We start from the raw sequence: 8,498 nt of genomic DNA on the forward strand, positions 1-8,498 counted from the left end.
AGTAATCTAGCATCAGTAATCCATTTTTCTGCTTTTTGTTGTAGGACTCCGCGTATATTATGTGGGGATATCACTTTAATCTCTCCCCCAAAGGTAATTTTCTGTGCTTCTTCTACTAGCAAAGCGGCTGCCACTACTACTTGCAAACAATTCGGCCAGCCCCTGCTAACTGGATCAAGTAGCTTAGATAAATAAGCAACTGGCTTCTTGCTTCCTGCCCATTCTTGAGCAAGCACTCCATAAGCAGCACACTCTGTACTATTTACAAACAAAAAGAACGGCTTTTTCAAATCCGGGAAGCTTAATACTGGAGGATGCATTAACTCCTCTTTTAGTTTCTCTAATTGCTCCTCGTCTTCCTTCGTCCACTTAAGTAATCCTTCTCTGTTTAATTTATTATAGAGGAATTTAACCTTTCCACTGTAATCTTCTATCCACTGTCTACAATACCCGGTTAGTCCTAATAATTGCCGTACCTGCCTTTTTGTTGTTGGGGCTTTTAGGGCTAGTATACCACTAATCCTTTCCGGATCCAATCTCTTAGTTCCCCTACTTAATCGGTGGCCCAAATATTTTACCTCATTTTCTACAAATTGCAATTTTGATTTTGATACTTTTAATCCTTGTAAACTAAGAAAGTTTAACAGCTGAATGCTAGCCTGCCTTACAGTGTTTTCATCTTTTCCAGCTATTAACAGGTCATCCACATACTGTACCAGCGTCACTCCTGGTATTTTATCATAATTTTGCAGGATCTGTTCCAGGGCCTGTCCAAATAAATTTGGGGATTCTGTAAATCCTTGAGGTAGGACAGACCATCGTAATTGCTGTTTTCGATGGGTATCAGGGTCCTCCCATTCAAAGGCAAAATAATCTCTACTGTTTTCATCTAAAGGACATGCCCAAAATGCGTCCTTTAAATCTATCACACTATACCACTGGTCATCCGGGCGCAACTGACTTAGTAGAGTATGTGGATTTGCCACTACTGGGAATCGGGTCACAGTTCTTTTATTGATCTCCCTTAGATCATGCACTAATCGATATTTACCATCCTTTTTCTTTACTGGTAATATCGGGGTGTTAAAAGGGGACATGCAAGGTTCTAACAGCCCCTGTTGTAGTAACCTCTGAATTTCAGGTTTCAATCCCCTTCTGCCCTCTTCGGACAGGGGATACTGTTTAATTCTTGTAGGTACACCCGGGTTGTTTATAGTTACCTTAAAGGGTTTGATATCCAATTTTCCCACACTTTCTGGGGTGTACCACACTTCTGGATTTATACTTTGTTCGTCCTCCACTCTGAGAGGACATAATTTGATTTGTAACCTTTTGTCTATCACTTCTAAACTTATGCCTAATTCTATTATCAAATCTCTACCTAACAAATTATACTCGGCCTCAGGCACCAAAAGTAAAGACCCGACGCCCACTTTAGAGTCTGATTCTATAAACACTTCTTTTATAACGGAGACCCCAAATGGTTCTCCTTTTGCCCCAACCACTTGTACTTTTTCTGCCGAGGCTTTGCACCCTAAAGGCAAGGTTTGGACTGTAGATCTTTCAGCCCCTGTATCTATGAGGAACTCCAATTCCTCACGCTGAGGACCCACTTTTAATTTTATCAAGGGCTCATTTTTCCCTCGGGTCCCCAGCAAATAGAGCCCCTGACACCCCTATTCATATTTAAACATCTTTTCATCCTCCTTTCTCTGTCGGCACTCTCTCTTCATGTGACCTTTTTTGTTACAATAAAAACAGGTCACATCCCTTCTTCCCTGTCCATCTCTTCCTTCTCCTCTCTCAAACCTCCCAGGCTTCCTCCTTTGTTCATTTCTTCTCTGTCCTTCCCGTACAGCTGCCACCATCATCCGTACTTGTTTCCTTTCTTTTTCGTCTTCTCTCCTAACATACACCTTCTGCGCCTCCCTCAGGAGTTCATCTAAACCTTTATCTTGCCAATCTTGTATTTTTTCCAATTTCTTTCTAATATCGGTCCAGGATTTTGCCACAAACTGGGTCTTAAGTAGGGCTTCCCCCACCGGGGTCCCTGGATCTAAACCGCTATACAGCTGCAGGCTCTTTCGCAGCCTCTCTAACCACTCCGTCGGAGTCTCCTCCCGTCTTTGTTGCTCATTAAAGACCTTATTGATATTCTGCCCTCTGGGAACCGACTCCCTAATTCCCTGAATGATAATAGTTCTTAGGTCTTGCATGTGGCCGCGATGAATAGGATCTTGGTTATTCCAATTGGGCGGCTGCATTGGCCACTTAACATCTGCTACTGGACCCTGTTGGTGCTGTTGGTCCCAGATACGCATGCCAGCCCGTCTAATCATCCCTCTCTCCTCTGATGTAAACAGGATCCCTAAGATGGACTGCAACTCCTCCCAAGTATAAATATTAGGACCTAGAAACTGGTCCACCCGCTCTGCTACTCCCAATGGATCTTCTAATAAACTCCCCATTTCCTTCTTAAAATCTCTTACATCCCCAGAATTAATAGGGACGGCTACATATCCCATCCCTGGTTGGGGTCCCCCCATAGCTATTTCCCGCAGAGGGTATAATCCTCCCTCAGGATTTAATCCCTGCGCTCTGGTCTGACTCCTAGTCACCGGCCTCCTCATGCTTGTTTCATCATCCGAATCCTCCGAAGACGGAGGTTCGGCGGGGGCGGTAGGTATGGGGGGAGGCATATAGGGAGGTGGTGATGTTGGGACCTCTAGATCTCGTTTCTTCCTCCCTCGCCCTCCTTTTTCTTTTAGCGGGTACAAGCGAGTCCTTGTTTCCGATTTTATCCAAAGATGTGCGTACTCGCTTTCTTCTAAACTGAAAGGCTCCTTCGAGTTTACATAGATGTTTAGAGCCTGACAGATCCAATCTTCAAATGAACCAAATGGGGGCCATAAAACACTATCTCCCTTTATAGGTTTATTACCCCAAACCTCAATGCAGTAGTGAATCATTTTAACTTTACTCTTTCCCCGCCTAGAAGGGGAATCATCCCAATATTTAATCATCAATCCTAATGGACTATCCGGGGGAATGGGGGGTAGGCCCCCACCACTAACTCCCCCACCCATGGAACCAGAAGGCTTACTTTTCTTCTGTCCCATCCTCCGGAGCACCTTCACACACTCACACACACGCTTCCCCCTTTTCGTGGCCCAGTCCCTCGCGGGATGTGGGAACCGCACTACCGAGGGGTCCGCACTCGCTTCGTCCTAGCAGACGTCTCACACATTATGCTCCGGGATACCCAACCCCAACCGAATGGAACACCGGCCTATACTCACTCAATCCTGAGTCTTCATTCGGTCTTCGTGCACAAAAATTACGGGGTTGCCGGCTTTATTTGCCTGTGACTAATTTAGGGTTCGTCGGTGAAGGGCTTGAGAGAAAATAACTCCCAACAAGGGCCGCCGAACTCGGTGGGGCGCCTCCCCCGGAGAGCTTTTCAATTCAATTGCCTTCATCCGAGTCACGGCACCGAACCCATCAGAACATTTACACGATCGCAGCCCCATGCCTTGGAACCTCCGTGTGGCGGTGGAACCCATCAGAACGTCCCCGTGGTGCTGTCCCCATGCCTTAGAATGACCCTGCGGTGGTGGAACCCATCAGAATGTCACCGTGGTGGTGGTCCCATTCCTTCGAACCTCCCCATGGTGGTGGAACCAAGCAGAACGTCCCCATGTGGTGGCCCCGTGGCTTATAACCTCCCCGTGGTGGTGGAACCCATCAGAAGGTCCATGTGCTAGTGGTTCCATGCCTTCGAACCTCCCCGTGGCAGAGAAATACATCAGAACGTCTCCGTGGCGGTGGCCCCACGCCTTAGAACCTCCCCTTGGTGCTGGAACCCATCAGAACGTCCCCGTCGTGGTTCCCCTGCGTCTTACAACCTCCTGGTGGTAGTGAAACACATCAGAACGTCCCTGTGCTGGTGGCCCCACGCCTTAGAACCTCCCCGTGGTGGTGGAACGCATCAGAATATCACCGTGGTGGTTCCCCTGTGCCTTTAGAATCTCCCCGTGGTGCTGGAAGCCATCAGACCATACCTGTCGCGGATCCCCTGCACCTTAGAGCCTGCCGAAGAACGTGGAGCCCATCCGAACGTCCCCAGGGTGGCGGCCCCACGCCTTAGAACTTCCCCGTGGTGGTGGAACCCATCAGAAGGTGACCATGGTGGTGGCCGCGTGACTTAGAACCTCCCGGTTGCGGTGGAACCCATCAGAACGTCACTGTCGTTGTTGTCCCATGCCTTACAACCTCCCCGTGGTGGTGGAACCCATCAGAACGTGACCATGGTGGTGATCCCATTCCTTCGATCCTCCCTGTTGCGGTGGAACCCATGAGAACGTCACCGTGGTGGTGTCCCGTTGCCTTAGAACCTCCCTATGGTTGTGGAACCCATCAGAAGGTCACTGTCGCGGTTCCCCTGCGCCTTAGAAACTGCCCGAGAAGGTGGAACCTATGAGAACGTCCCCATGGTGGTAGCCCCACGCCTTCGAACATGCCCGTGGTAGTGGAACCCATCAGAACATTTTCACGATCAGAGCCCCATGCCTTGGAACCTCCGTGTGGCGGTGGAGCCCATCAGAACATCCCCGTGGCGGTGTCCCCATGCCTTAGAATGACCCTGCGGTGGTGGAACCCATCAGAATGTCACCGTGGTGGTTGTCCCACACCTTCGAACCTCCCCGTGGTGGTGGAACCCATCAGAACGTCCCTGTGGCACAAACCCCATGGCTTTACAACATCCCCGTCGTGGTGGAAACAAGCAAAACGTCTTTGTCGTGTTGGCCCCTTCCCTTCGAACCTCCCCGTGGCGGAAAAATACATCGGAACGTCTCCGTAGCGGTGGCCCCACGCCTTAGAACATCCCCTTGGTGGTGGAACCCATCAGAACGTCCCCATGGTCGTTCCCCTGCGTCTTACAACCTCCTGGTGGTAGTGAAACCCATCAGAACGTCCCCGTCGTGTTGACCCGGCGCCTTAAAACTTCCCCGTGGTGCTGGAACCCATCAGAACATTTTCACGATCATAGCCCCATGCCTAGGAAGCTCCGTGTGGCAGTGGAACCCATCAGAATGTCCCTGTGGTGGTGGAACCCATCAGAACATCGTCGTCGCAGTTCCCCTGCGCCCTGAGAACTTCCCCGTGGTGGTGGAAACCATCAGAACATCGCCATGCTGCTGGACCTCTGCTTTCAAAACTCCCTGTGGTGGTGGAACCCATCAGAACATCACCGTCTTGGTTCCCCTGCGCCTTTAGGATCTCCCCGTGGTGGTGGAACCCATCTGAACGTCACCATGGTGGTGGCCCGTTGCCTTAGAACCTCGCTATGGCGGTGGAACCCATCAGAACATCACTGTCGCGGATCCCCTGCACCTTAGAACCTGCCGAAGAACGTGGAACCCATCAGAACGTCCCCGTGGCAGTATCCCCATGCCTTAGAATGACGCTGCAGGGGTGGAACCCATTAGAATGTCACCGTGGTGGTGGAACCCATCAGAACGTCCCCGTGGCGCATGCCCCACGGCTTTAGAACATCCCCGTGGTGGTGGCAACAAGCAAAACGTCTTTGTCGTGGTGGCCCCTTCCCTTCGAACCTCCCCGTGGCAGAGAAATACATCAGAACGTCTCCGTGGCGGTGGCCCCGTGCCTTAGAACCTCCCTGTGGTGGTGGAACCCATCAGAACATCACCGTCTCGATTCCCCTGCGCCTTTAGAACCTCCCCTTGGTGGTGGAACCCATCAGAACGTCCCTGTGGTGGTGGCCCGTTGCCTTAGAACCTCGCTATGGTGCTGGAACCCATCAGAACATCACTGTCGCGGATCCCCTGCACCTTAGAACCTGCCGAAGAACGTGGAACCCATCAGAACGTCCCCGTGGCAGTATCCCCATGCCTTAGAATGACGCTGCAGGGGTGGAACCCATTAGAATGTCACCGTGGTGGTGGAACCCATCAGAACGTCCCCGTGGCGCATGCCCCACGGCTTTAGAACATCCCCGTGGTGGTGGCAACAAGCAAAACGTCTTTGTCGTGGTGGCCCCTTCCCTTCGAACCTCCCCGTGGCAGAGAAATACATCAGAACGTCTCCGTGGCGGTGGCCCCGTGCCTTAGAACCTCCCTGTGGTGGTGGAACCCATCAGAACATCACCGTCTCGATTCCCCTGCGCCTTTAGAACCTCCCCTTGGTGGTGGAACCCATCAGAACGTCCCTGTGGTGGTGGCCCGTTGCCTTAGAACCTCGCTATGGTGCTGGAACCCATCAGAACATCACTGTCGCGGATCCCCTGCACCTTAGAACCTGCCGAAGAACGTGGAACCCATCAGAACGTCCCCGTGGCAGTATCCCCATGCCTTAGAATGACGCTGCAGGGGTGGAACCCATTAGAATGTCACCGTGGTGGTGGAACCCATCAGAACGTCCCCGTGGCGCATGCCCCACGGCTTTAGAACATCCCCGTGGTGGTGGCAACAAGCAAAACGTCTTTGTCGTGGTGGCCCCTTCCCTTCGAACCTCCCCGTGGCAGAGAAATACATCAGAACGTCTCCGTGGCGGTGGCCCCGTGCCTTAGAACCTCCCTGTGGTGGTGGAACCCAGCAGAACATCACCGTCTCGATTCCCCTGCGCCTTTAGAACCTCCCCTTGGTGGTGGAACCCATCAGAACGTCCCTGTGGTGGTGGCCCGTTGCCTTAGAACCTCGCTATGGTGCTGGAACCCATCAGAACATCACTGTCGCGGATCCCCTGCACCTTAGAACCTGCCGAAGAATGTGGAACCCGTCAGAACATCCCCAGGGTGGCGGCCCCACGACTTATAGAACTTCCCCGTGGCGGTGGAACCCATCAGAACATTTTCACAATCATAGCCCCATGCCTAGGAAGCTGCGTGTGGCGGTGGAAGCCATCAGAACATCCCCGTGGTGGTGGAACCCATCAGAACATCACCATGCTGCTGGACCCCTGCTTTCGAAACTCCCTGTGGTGGTGGAACCCATCAGAACATCACCGTCGCGGTTCCCCTGCGCCCTGAGAACTTCCCCGTGGTGGTGGAAACAATCAGAACATCGCCATGCTGGTGGACCCCTGCTTTTGAACCTCCCCGTGGAGGTGGAACCCATCAGAATATTTCCGCGATCGTAGCCCCATGCCTTGGAACCACTGTGTGGCGGCGGAACCCATCAGAACGTCCCCGTCGTGGTGGCCCCGCGCCTTAGAATCTTCCTGTGGTGCTGGAACCCATCAGAACATCACCGTGGAGGTTCCCCTGCGCCTTTAGAATCTCCTCGTGGTGGTGGAACCCATCGGAACGTCCCTGTGGTGGTGGCCCGTTGCCTTAGAACCTCCCTATGGTGCTGGAACCCATCAGAACATCACTGTCGCGGATCCCCTGCCCCTTAGAACCTGCCGAAGAACGTGGAACCCATCCGAACGTCCCCAGGGTGGTGGCCCCACGCCTTATAGAACTTCCCCGTGGCGGTGGAACCCATCAGAACATTTCCACGATCGTAGCCCCATGCCTTGGAACCTCCGTGTGGTGGTGGAACCCATCAGAACGTCCCCGTGGCGGTGTCCCCATGCCTTAGAATGACCCTGCGGTGGTGCAACCCATCAGAATGTCACCGTGGTGGTGGTCCCATTCCTTCGAACCTCCCCGTGGTGGTGGAAGCAAGCAGAACGTCCCCATGTGGTGGCCCCGCGGCTTATAACCTCTCCGTTGTGGTGGAAGCCATCAGAACGTCCCCGTGCTAGTGGCCCCACGCCTTCGAACCTCCCCGTGGTGGTGGAACCCATCAGAACGTCCCCGTGGCGCATGCCCCACGGCTTTAGAACATCCCCGTGGTGGTGGCAACAAGCAAAACGTCTTTGTCGTGGTGGCCCCTTCCCTTCGAACCTCCCCGTGGCAGAGAAATACATCAGAACGTCTCCGTGGCGGTGGCCCCACGCCTCAGAACCTCCCCTTGGTGGTGGAACCCATCAGAACGTCCCCGTGGTGGTTCCCCTGCGTCTTACAACCTCCTGGTGGTAGTGAAACCCATCAGAACGTCCCCGTCGTGGTGGCCCCGTGCCTTAGAACCTCCCCGTGGTGCTGGAGCCCATCAGAACATCACCGTGGTGGTTCCCCTGCGCCTTTAGAATCTCCCCGTGGTGGTGGAACCCATCAGAACGTCCCTGTGGTGGTGGCCCGTTGCCTTAGAACCTCGCTATGGTGCTGGAAGCCATCAGAACATCACTGTCGCGGATCTCCTGCACCTTAGAACCTGCCGAAGAACGTGGAACCCATCCGAACGTCCCCAGGGTGGCGGCCCCACGCCTTAGAACTTCCCCGTGGTGGTGGAACCCATGAGAACGTGACCATGGTGGTGGCCGCGTGACTTAGAACCTCCCGGTTGCGGTGGAACCCATCAGAACGTCACCGTGGTGGTGGTCCCATGCCTTACAACCTCCGCGTGGTGGTGGAACCCATGTGAACCTGACCATGG

This window comes from Platalea leucorodia (genome assembly GCF_965183815.1).
Source record: "Platalea leucorodia genome assembly, contig: HAP1_HAP1_SCAFFOLD_54, whole genome shotgun sequence".
NCBI classification, from domain to species: domain Eukaryota; kingdom Metazoa; phylum Chordata; class Aves; order Pelecaniformes; family Threskiornithidae; genus Platalea; species Platalea leucorodia.